Source organism: Aristolochia californica, unplaced genomic scaffold (assembly GCF_029961685.1).
Source record: "Aristolochia californica isolate CCGP_79_NKW_82.1479 unplaced genomic scaffold, dmAriCali1.0.hap1 SCAF_9, whole genome shotgun sequence".
Classification (NCBI taxonomy): Eukaryota; Viridiplantae; Streptophyta; class Magnoliopsida; order Piperales; family Aristolochiaceae; genus Aristolochia; species Aristolochia californica.
Genome location: NW_027182290.1, coordinates 7,463,770 through 7,477,071, shown reverse-complemented (window position 1 = coordinate 7,477,071; position 13,302 = coordinate 7,463,770).

Sequence of the window (13,302 nt, the reverse complement as noted above, 5' to 3'; positions counted from 1 at the left end):
CACTTGCAACCAATGGGTTTTTTATCTGTTGGAAGAGGAACCAGTGACCACGTCTGATAGTCATTAAGTGTCTTCATTTCTTCATCCATTGCTGCCTTCCACCTTGGATGTTGTAGAGCCTCCTGATAGGATTGTGGAACAGATATGGAGGAAATAGAAGAAAGAAATTGACAACATAAAGGTGAGAGGCGATGATGAGATACAAAATTTGAAATGGGATGAGAAGAAGAAGGTCTAGTGCACAATCTAGGTTTTTTCCTTATAGCAATAGGATGAGTATCATATTGAAGGCCAAAAATAACTGGTGATGAAGGACTTACCTCTGTTGGATTTGTTAACTGGACAGTTTTCATGTCGGCCACTTGCTATGGGGGTTGAATAATCTCAGTATCATGGGGCACAGCTGGTCGAGGGGAACCTAGTACTAAGGACAGACTAGGAGAAGCACTATTAGAACCTGGTACTGAGGACAGACTAGGAGAAGCATTGTCAGAACCTGGTACTGAGGACAGACTAGGAGAAACACTATCAGAACCTGGTACTGAGGACAGACTAGGAGAAGCACTATCAAAAGGGTTATGCATCCTTTCTCTTGGACTTTAGTTTGAGAACCGTCAGATATGGTAACAAACTTGTGAAAGACTCGGAGATAGAGAATATAATAAATTTGTGTTACCTGTAAGATGCTCGGAGGCTCCTGAGGCAATTACCTAGGATGAAGATGAGGCAGATAGCATACCTGAAGCAGTAGTGGCAGCAGTAGTTATGGAGGAACTAGGAGAAGAATCCAACATTGTCTTCATTTTATGAAATAGCTCAAACTCTTCATCAGTAAAAAAATTTTGTGCTGCTGATTTTGTGGGTTGTTTTTCTTTTGTATCACTTACAAAGGCTTGATTAGCCTTTGTCAATTCTAACTGTCCATTGGCTTTATAGCATATTTCTTTATAATAACCATATTGTCCACAGTAACTGCATGCCTTGTAATCCTTGTAATAGCATTGATCTATAGTGTGACCAAATTTCTTACAATGAGAACATTTTTTCCCATCTGCTCTGCCAGCACCAGTCCTTCCACCTCTTCCTCTGCCTCCTCTATAACCTCTACCTTGGCCTCGACCGCGGTCAGATGATGATCCTCTATGATCGGAATACATAGCCGATGATACTTTAGTAGTGGAGGAAGAAGTGTCTAGAATACGAAGTAGTGTTACACATACATCTTCAAACTTGGGGACAACAGAAGCACTAAGAAGTTGACTCTTGGCAATCTCAAGATGGGGTTTAATATTTGCAAGGCAACTAGCAGTAATTAAGGCTTCCTTCTGCTTGTCTTGGATAGAAATATTTGTGGTTGAAGGCCACTCTTGAAGAAAGCCTCTAAAGCGGGCCAAGTACTCATTGATATTTTCTCCTTATTTAGTAATCAACATCCTTTGGAGAATGTCATATGGTCTATGTAGAGTATCCGAGCAAGAGTACAGTTTAGCACATCTCCCAAATTTGTTTAGCAGTGTCAAGATGAATGACATTGTTGGAAACATGTTCTTCCATGCTATTGATTAACCAACTAATCACCAAGGTGTCATTTTTCAACCATTTGTTATAAAAAATATCATCTTCATCAATAGGTGGTCTTCGGGTGGTGAGGTGACCAAGTCGGTCTTTTGTTATAAGGAACCTCCGAGTGGATGTGGACCAACTCATAAAATTTGATACCCCATGTAAGGGTATCGTGGTAATTCTCAGTATATCACTTTTGATATTCATATTCTCTTCAACCATGATAGGCCCTTCTTCTTAAAAAACATTTTCTAACAATAACACCAAGAAGAAAAGGGAAGAAGAGCTCTTGAGTATAGAGAAGAAAAAGAAAAGAGAAAAAAGAGGTGTGCGCCAAGCAAAGAGAGAGAGAGAGATTAACTCATGAAGGAGACATGTAACTTGATTAATTAAAAATTGCAACACCTCTATTTATAGTAGAGGAAGATATAGATTCCTTATTCAATTAGCCTTTCAATCTCCTAATTACATTCGAACTCTAACTCTCTAAGATAAGTCTATCAACACAATCGACTAGAAGACTAATATGATTTGAACTAGAACTATTTCTTCAATCACATGAATATAAGGGAGGAGGCCAGCTCGTGGCCTTATCCTTGTGGGTGCCACATGATTTTTCGGCTCATATTGATAAGGTTGCCAGCTCGTGGTATCTTTGTGGGTCTCACTTGATCTTCAAGTCTTCTAACCCATTTCAGCTTGTGCTTCATAATTCCTTAACTCGTGCTAGCTTGGGTGAGGACTCTTCTTGGTGTCCCACTTCCTCATGGTGGGTCCCACCAGCTCGTGCACCATGGTGGGTCATCATATCTTAACAAGCAATGGTTTTACGATGTTTTTTTGAGAAGTTCCACCACTCCGGATAACCAATAATCACGTAACAACACTATTGGGAATGGTATTTTTCCCTGCAGTGAGTACATACCCAGTAGTTAGCTTTTCCAAAGATTGGATGATAGCTCCCCATTATCTGTCTCTGGGTTGACCTTTTTTTGGTCTGGTCTAGAAATTTGGTTTGATCCGTTGGGTTGACCCAATTTTTTCTCTGGTCCGGTTTGGTTTCTGTTTGCTGGCCGGTTTGAGCACGTGGTCCGATCTGAGTCTGGGTCAACAGAATAATCAAATCGGGACCTAAGTTAAGCAAAAAAAAAAAATTCCTTGCTTACCTCGTCAGCTTCGTTTTCGACTACGACAGTGTTGCAGGTTTTGTTGGCGACGGTACGATTTACTAGGAGGCTGAATGGTGGCTAGGCATCGGCAGCTTTCAAAAATTTCGTCGGTCTTCTCTGACGGGGATTCTGTTCACGACAACAGCAAAGGAAGCTCTCCTTCTTCGCCAGGCTGGTGAAGCGTTGGAAAGTCGAGCGGTGATATGGTGGCAGTTCGACAGCGGTTTGGTGAGTTCTAGCGGAGTTCGGTGGTGCTAAGCGACGACCGAAGAAAAAAATAAACGCACACCGTCTTCTTCATTCACGGTGACGACAGAGTAGACTTGCTCTATTTTTTTTCTCCTTCGACAACAGATTTGTTGCTCTGGTCTTCAACTACATGATAGCTTCTTCATCTACTGCGACGATAGAAGCCTTCTACTGCTCTGATACCATGTCAAACAGAGTAAAGAGTAACCAAAGCAATAACAAGGATTCAAAGAATGATTTTTTCCGATGATTTATTTTTCTCCTATCGGAGGCTATTTAACATACATTACATCGTAAAGTTAGATCTAATTAGATCCTAAAATCAGGAAAAGAATCACGGAAACAAATCGTTTCCTACAATCACGCTAACAAATTTACTAACTGCTCATTACAACTTTGCACACAGGATCATCTAGACAAACTTCACTCAAAATTTGATGAGAGAATTTTCCTAGGTTACTCAATAAAGAGTAAGGCATATAGAGTGTTCAATAGGAGAACCCTATCTATAGAAGAGGCAATTCATGTAGAATTTGATGAGAATGATGCTAATAAACCATGTCCCATCCATGAAAGTAGAGGTTCTTGAAATGCAAGAGAAACATCAAGAAGCTGACATTAACAAAGATCAAGATAGAGATAAGGATCTCCAAGCCTAGAGCTTGGTCGAAGGGAGGTAAACAACCCCTCATGATCAAACCATGCAAAATTTAGGGAATGAACTTTCTCATGTTCAACCTGAGTTAAACACTAGAGGAGAGGTCAACAAAGACCTACCTAAAGTTTGGAAGTATAGGCCAGTCCATTCTCAAGAATTCATCATGAGAGAGTGGTAAATTTATTCTTACTAGAGGTTAATTTATAAAGAGATGAATTAAGCATTGAAGGATCTCCATTGGGCTGAAGCCATGCAAGAGGAACTAAATCTAATCACTAGCAGTAAAGTGTGGGACTTGGTCTTACTACTCAAAGGGCAAAATGTTATAAGCACCAAATCAGTGTTTAGAAACAAACTTGATGAGTCAAGGAAAGCAGTGAGAAATAAAACTAGGTTAGTTGCCCAAGGAGAGTCTCAATAGGAGGGTATTGATTATTATGAAACTTTTGCTCCCATGGCTAGATTAGAAGCTATTAGAATTTTGCTAGCTTTTGTATATTTTAAGGATTTTATATTATATTGAGTGAGTGTGAATGCATTTTTTGATTGGCTGTATAGAAGAAGTGGTGTGCGTAGTTCAACCACCATGTTTTAAATATTCCTTAAAACCAAACAATGTATTAAAACTTAAAAAGACTAAAACAAACTCCAAGGAGCTGGTATGATAAGCTAAGCCTATTAAAAATTATTTAACTGAAGGAAAAGTTGACACAACATTGTTTATCAAGAATAGGGGTTCACATCACAACAAAAAGATTGACTTCGCAAATATTTTGGCCAAGAAAAGTGCATTTTCAATGCCAAAGGTATTCTTAGTGAAAATTTTTAAAGTTGGAATATAATTTTTATAAAAAATTTTAAAGTCGGAATATAATTTTTTTAAAGTAAAAATTTCCTTATTCTTAAAATTTTAAAAATTTTAAATTTTTTAATTCGGAATATAATTTTTTTAAAATAAAATACAGATTAAAAAATAAATTCAGAATTATATTTATCTGGTTTAAAAATAAAAATATATATTAAAAAAACAACGTATATATTGTTAAAAATAATGTTAGAGTTAAAAATTTTAATATCATATATATTACAAATACAAAAATAAAAAAACATATCTAAAAAATTTGATATGAGGAAGGACCAAGGTGGGAGTAGCTAGAGCTGCCTAGATATTGTGAAGATGATCCAAAATCACCAGAATGAGGCATGATGCTATGAGAAGTCAACAAACCCATCATCTGAGTTATCTGGGCTTCAATCCTACTCATAGTAGTCTATTGTGCTAACTACTATTTTTGGGATCGTAATTGTTATGACTATGATGCTAACTATTGTGTGACTACCTCCCTCATCTGCACTGGCAACTCCTAAACTCATAACCAAGACTCAACCCCTTCTCATAACCAACCCAAACATCCATTACATGCTCATATGTAGCATAGGATCTACACCCTTGGTTCGATTTACAAAGGTGTCTAATAGAACAATCAAGTATGATTTATCCTACATAAAACTAATAGAACAACACATGACTAAAAATACATGCATATACACTAAACAAAGCATATAATAATTAATAAGGCAACATAAATTAAGTTATGAGGATTGTGTCAAACATGTTGGAGAAATAATCATCATTGTATGACTTGAATTTCATTAGCCTCTTTGGTGCACGCCTCCTAAGAAGTGCACTAATGAAGCTGGTGAACTTGCCACTATGTAAATCCATCTGGCATCTATAGCCAGATGAAATGATGATTTATAGCCAATTCCCCATTCTTCCTAATGATCTTGTCAAAGGTCAGGCCCCTAGGGCCACACCATCAACTCCGTGAGGCCTATGCTATAGATTGGTGAGATGTGAAAGCTCTGATAAAGAAGAATCTATTAAAAGTATACAATGTCTTAATTATACAAATAAGATGAAGAAAACTATTCTAATTATGAAAGTCGGTGTTTCAAAGGCAACCACTACTTGAGGGTCATGTACCGTCAAGGCTCTCAACACTAGTGTCATGCCTTAGGAAGATACATGCCTCCGCTTGCAAATGAGGGGGTAGCTCTAGCTCCTACAGTTGTGACTCATGCTACTGTAGATAGTACTGTTGTAGAGACTACTCTGGTGGCTGAGATCATTGTTACGGCCGCCTACACGACATGCTTGTGGATCACACAATTTCATAATATGATTAGACTGGAAATTAATTAAAAATAAACACAAATGGTCCTTTTTTTTCTTCTTCTTCTTACTCCAAATTATCATAAACATTTCAATTTACTACCCTTTGTATGGTACACCACGGATCACCATGTTCAAGGTCATTTATGTAAAACACTTGTTCCACTTGAAATGCCAATGCAAAAAGGCATCGGTGCACCATTTATGAGACGTGTTGATGCTAGTGAACCATTATGAGGTCAAGCCTTCAAATACTTACATCAAATCATTTACATTTAAGCACATACATAAAATTCTTCTACAAATAGCCTAGCTTTATAGTGTCGATTACCACCCCATAATAGTCGAGATCATTATCTTCACAATACCCCTTGACTACTCACCAATGCTTTGAGTTTTCTGGTGTGATTCATACTGCTTAGTATGGATTCACATGCCTTTAATGATACAACTTGAGTAACAATAATGACTGATGGGGCCAAAACCAAGGCTATAAATATCACTATGTCAATCAAGTCATCCTTGGTATTCGAAAGTTTTGTTATGTGTTGTGTTGAGTTTCTTGAAAATAGAAATAATTCACTGACTAAATTGTGTACAATGAGTCACTATTTATAACAAAGGGAACAAGTAGAATCCAATTACAATTAAACTACCCTTATCCCACTTACACCCAAAGTTAAATACTAAAATATTAGTCCTAGTAGCATGACCTAAATTTCTTCATGGCCTAAATATTTCAAAATTTTATTCTTATATAATGAAAATATTTGTAGCAAAATTCTTTGTTGATAGTTATTATTTACCTTTTTATTTTTTATGAAATCATTTTGCGACAAAACAATGCACTAACAATTATTATTATTTTTAAAATTTTGTGATAAAAATATTCACTAATAGATAATATTATTTTTTAAAATTTTAAAATTTTAGAATAATGATTTATTGGTAAAAATTTCCTTGATAAACATTTTATTTTTTTATATTAAAAATATTTAATTTTTTTTTTGCCAATGATTATATATTTTAAAATAATATTTGTAGACCTATTTTAAATAATTAGTAAAATAAAAATACTACTAAGACAAAAAAAGTCAGAGAGAGAGAGAGAGAGAGAGCATACACACACAAGATCAATCAAAACAAAAAAATATATATGAAAATAAATAGGCGTGCTATGCTGAATGATCAAGGTAGGAGTTAGAGTTGTTTGGGTGCTAGAAAGGCGATCCACCAAAATACCAGAAAGAGGCATGGTGCTATGGGAAACTAATAAGCCCATCATCTACACAAGTTGAGCTTGAAGCTGATTCATAATAGTCTATTGTTTTGCTAACTATCGTGTTTGCTATGCTAACTATTGTGACCGCCTCCCTTGTTCGTGCAACTTCCTCATTCATCTTCTGCAAATTAGCTACCCGAGTTACATTGGTGGTACTTAAACTCCGACCTACATTCAAAGACTCATCCCCTTCTAATAGCCAATCCAAACACCCATGACTTGGTCAAATTTGGCATATGACAAGGCTCTATTGTACTAAGTTGTCCATTTGTTCCTGTTAAACTTGTACGTACTAAATTTGATTTTAAAAATAAATAAGATATAAAATATATTATACTAACTTGTGCAACTCTATTCTTCTTATATGCCCATCCACAGTCTTGCTAGAGTGAATGTTCTTGAATAAATCAACTTTTTTTTATCTCATTCTATAAATGTAACATCAAATGAAGTTAGATCATAGACAATTTAAAGAAAGAGATAAAAATGTTGACAATATTACCCAAACCATCTCATGGCAGATTGGATGAATAACTTTGACCACATGTATACTAAATTTTTTTATTTGCAAGCGCTGTAAGAGTGATCTTTGATCTCCCCTACATTTAGGGAAAATAAAAGAATATGATTCACATTTATATAAAAATGTCAAACTATTAATACAAAAAAAAATTGATACTTATTGCCATTAAAGACATTTGGCATATTCAATCCCAGTCATCTAAAGAATACCCAAGATATAGATGCTAGAGCACTTCTTATATTTCCTGAAATCATTGGAACCACTTGTTTAATAGAGTGGTAATTTCTGAACAAGTGTTCCCAAGTTAATTTACTAACACGTCTAAGAGAGTCATCATTGTAACAATCAACTTTAAATTTATACTACATAAAACAAATAAACACAAGACACAATTAACATATGAAACTATATATTAAACAAAGCATAAGAAATATGATAACATAAAAAATATTACTTGAATAATAAAACATGCTAGAGAAATCCACATCCTTGTAGCATTTGAATTTCATCACCCTCTTCGGTGCATGGCTCCTAAGAAATGCATCGATGAAGCTAGTGAACTCGCTATTGTATAAATCCACAGGGTGACTACTACCTTATTGGGATCATGATCTCTAGCTTGTCCCCCCTTTCTTCTTAATGGTCTTCTTAATAGCTAGCCCCATATAAGAGCCATACCCTTGCTTCTCTGAGAGCTGTGATGTATTGGGTTGGGATATGGAAGGTTCCAGTGAAGAAGTATCTATATATAATATTGGTAATTTATACAACTGAGATGAAGGGAACATTTCTAATTAATGAAGTGGATGTTACAAAGAAACATTACATGAGGGTCACGCAGTATCGTGGTTCCAACCACTAGCATGGTTCAAGTGGATAGATGCCTCCACCTATGAATGGGGTGGAGCTTCGGTTCCTATAGTTGTGACTAAGGTAGTTGCTGGTGGGACTACTATGGAACACTACTCTAGTGGCAGGGATCAATGGAGGTGGCTATCTAGGGAACATGCTATTGAATCACACAATTCATTAATATAATTAGACTAAGCATTAAATAAAATAAAATACAAATGTTCTAAATTTCCTATTATTAAAACTAATTATTTTGATGTAAATACATTTACATCTAACATGGGTCATCCTAAGATTGATCGTCATCTTGCCCACAACCTTCTTCTACTTCCCCATCTTCCTCTTCCTCTTCCTCATCCTCTTCATCTACGACTTCATCTTCCTCTTCCTCTTCCTCATCCTCTTCTCTTACGGCTTCATCTTCCAAGTCTTCCTCTTCTTCTAATTCAAGTTCTTCCTGTTCCTTATTATCTTCCTCTATAATGAATTATGGTCTGGTTGTTCTGCTTGCATTCGAGCAGTTACCAACCTAAAGTTGTGTTGATTTAGGTTCAAGTGAAGCATTAGTCCTGATCAACACCATTCTTCATCGTCTTGTTGGTTACTATGAAGTCATCTAGAGGACAAGTCCTACTATAAGGACTACCATTGTTGAATTTTTGACAAAGAGAAATACTTTACTGACTTATTGTAATTTGAGTACAATGAGCTTCTATTTATAATAGAAGAAATAAGTAGAATCTAATTACAATTAAACTACCTTTGTCCTAGTTACACCCAAAGTTAAACACTAAAGGATAAGTCATAGAACAATTGAACAACCAAACATAAATAGAAGACTAATATAACTAAAATGCCTTTAACTGTGATTCTTTTGTGAGACTTCTTTTTGTCAGACTCCTATAAGACTCCATCAGAATAATTCTGGATCGATAAAATTTCTTGTTGTGAAAGTCATGTGAGACTCTTCCATACCTGCTATTCAACACTCCCCCTCAAGTTGGAGTTTATAACTTTAACTTGCAATAAAAGGATTCTTTGAATTTAACAGAAAAATATTCTTCTTAGAGGCAAAAACTTCATCTTTCTGCAAAATTCTTGATCTTTTGTGCTCCCCTTGTCTTGAATATTTTGGTCATATAAAAAATTACCACAACATGTAAAAAAAAAATACCTCTTTCTTGTACTTCTTGTACTTCTTTCCTTCAACCTAGAGATAAAAAGGACATAGAGACCCAACTTGGACAAAACATAATATAGGAGTATAAAATCACTCCTATTTGTAAGACAATGCTCCATACACCAGTAAAAAATGGTCATAGTCTAAAACACACTCCACTTAATTTTAAAGGAGGAAAAAAAACCCAACTTAAGGGTACGACAAGGAAATTACTCACTTTTTAAGGATAGCTCAAAAAGAAATCACCTCTTGGGCGAAGAAAAAAAGACTTAACTCAAGTTGGATGTTGGACACACTCCTATACTTTTTAGTTAGTGGGTTTAGCCATTGCACTGAAGTGATAAAAATATAAGATGTAAACTGAAGAAATACTAAAGGAAAACAACTTTAACTGGAAGGAGGCGACTATGCAACACACACTACCAAAGTGACCTCCTTTTTTTTTCTTTTTTTTTTTTTTTTTGGGAAAACTAGGGCAGACTATAACAACAGAACTTAACAAACTTGACCAAGTATAAATTTTTGGGGGTGAGCAATTTTTTGGAGTTAACTATGCGAAAATACACAACCAACTAAAAAAACATAAAACATGAAAAAAACATCAAACCAAGATATTGCATGCCTTGAATGATCACATGATGGAGTGATTAAGTCTGACCAAAACTCTTTGATTAGAAGAGAAATTTGGCTAAAAAATTCGGATTATAGGAGAAAGAAACTCAATTCACGTGAACGCATGGAGAGAAAATAAGAGAGAAAATTGGAAAAAAAAAGATTTTTCGTAGAACCGACCTTTGGTACTTTTGATATAGATATCTTTAAAAATATAGCTTAGAATCACAAAATTTTTGTTGCTAAAGAAACTAGACTCAAATATATTTAATTCGATACCTAATTTGACATAAAAATCTTTGTTCTTAAATTTTTTATAACCTCTTGATTTTTTTTGTTCTATAGCTTGACCCTTGCTAACTCCAATGTGCATATATCCTTAAATATAGATCAGATTAATATAAAATTTTATCATTTTAAAACTAGACTTTGATACTTTTCATCCAAATATAATTTTTTCTTCATAAAATATACTTATTTTGAGAGAAAATATAAAAAATAAATAGGTGTGCTATGCTGAATGACCAAGGTAGGAGTTAGAGTTGTTTGGGTGCTAGAAAGGCGACCCACCAAAATCATCAGAAAGAGGCGTGGTGCTATGGGAAACTAATAAGCCTATCATCTAAGCAATTTGAGCTTGAAGCTGATTCATAATAGTCTATTGTTTTGCTAACTATCGTGTTTGCTCTGCTAACTATTGTGACTACCTCCCCTGATCGTGCAACTTCCTCATTCATCTTCTCCAAGTTAGCTACCTAAGTTACATTGGTGGTACTTAAACTCTGACCTACATTCAAAGACTCATCTCCTTCTAATAGCCAATCCAAACACCCATGACTTGGTCAAATTTGGCATATGACAGGGCTCAATGGTACTATGTTGTCGATTTGTTCCTGTTAAACTTGTACGTACTGAATAATTTTAAAATTAAATAAGATATAAAATATATTTTACTAACTTGTGCAACTCTCTTCTTCTTATATGCCCATCCATAGTCTTGTCTAGAGTGGATGTTCTTGAAGAAATCAACTTTGTTTATCTCATTCTATAAATGTAACATCAAATGAAGTTAGATCATAGACAATTTAAAGAAAGAGATTAAAATGTTAACAATATTACCCAAACCTTCTCATGGCAGACTTGGATGAATAACTTTGACCACATCTATACTAGATTTTTTTATTTACAAGCACTTTAGGAGTGATCTTTGATCTCCCCTGCATTTAGGAAAAATAAAAGAATATGACTCACATTTATATAAAAATGTCAAACTATTAATACAAAAAAAAAATGATACTTATTGTCATTAAAGACATTTGGCATATTCAATCCCAGTCATCTAAAGAATACCCAAGATATGGATGCTAGACAACTTCTATTTCCAGAAATCAGAGTGGTAATTTCTGAACAAGTATCCCCAAGTTGATTTACTAACACGCCTAAGAGAGTCGTCATTATAACAATCGACTTTAAATTTATACTACATAAAACAAATAAACACAAGACACAATTAACATATGAAACTATATATTAAACAAATATAAGAAATAAGATAACATAAAAAATATTACTTGAATAATATAAAACATGTTGGAGAAATCCTCATCCTTGTAGCATTTCAATATCATCACCCTCTTCAGTGCATGGCTCCTAAGAAGTGCATCCATGAAGCTAGTGAACTTGCTATTGTATAAATCCATAGGGTGACTACAACCTAATGGGATCATGATCTCTAGCTTGTCCCACCTTTCTTCTTAATGGTCTTCTTAATAGCTAGCCCCCTATAAGAGCCATACCCTTCTCTGAGAGCTATGATGTAGAGGGTTGCGATATGGAAGGTTCCAATGAAGAAGTATCTATATATAATATTGGTAATTTATACAAATAAGATGAAGGGAACATTTCTAATTAATGAAGTGGATGTTCCAAAGCAACACTACATGAGGGTCGTGCACCATTGTGGTTCCAACCACTAGCATGGTTCAAGTGGATAGATGCCTCCACCTATGAATGAAGCGGAGCTTTGGCTCCTATAGTTGTGACTCAAGCAGTTGTTGGTGGGACTACTATGGAACACTACTCTAGTGGCAGAGATCAATGGGGGTGGCTATCTAGGGAACATGCTAATGAATCACACAATTCATTCATATAATTAGACTGAGCATTAAATAAAATAAAATACAAATGTTCTAAATTTCCTATTATTAAAACTAATTATTTTGATGTAAATACATTTACATCCAACATGGGTCATCCTTAGATTGATCTTCATCTTGCCCACAACCTTCTTCTCCTTTCCCATCTTCCTCTTCATCTTTGACTTCATCGTCCTCATCCTCTTTGTTTATGGCTTCATCTTCCAAGTCTTCCAGTTATTCTAATTCAAACTCTTCCTGTTCCTCATTATCTTCCTTTATAATGAACTATGGTTTGGTTGTTTTGCTTGCATACGAGCAGTTACCCCCTAAAGCAGTGTTAATGTAGGTTCAAGTGGAGCATTAGTCCTGATCAACACCATTCTTCATCGTCTTGTTGGATACTATGAAGCCATCTAGAGGACAAGTCCTACTATAAGGACCACCATTGTTGACTTTTTGGAAAAGAAAAATACTTTATTGACTTATTATAATTTGAGTACAATGATGCTTTATTTATAATAAAGGAAACAAGAAGAATCTAATTATAATTAAACTACTTTTGTCCTAGTTACACCCAAAGTTAAACCCTAAAGGATAAGTGGTAAAACAATTAAACAACTGAACATAAATAAAAGACTAATAAAACTAAAATGCCTTTAACTGTGATTCTTTTGCGAGACCTCTTTTTGTCAAACTCTTGTAAGACTCCATCAGAATAGTTCTGGTTCGATAAGACTTCTTGTTGTGAGAGTCATGTGAGACTCTTCCATACCTGCTCTTCAACACTCCCCCTCAAGTTGGAATTTATAAATTTAGCTAGCAATAAAAGGATTATTGATAGTTAATTTTCTTTTATAGAAAATTATTCTTCTTAGATGCAAAAACTTCATATTTATGCAA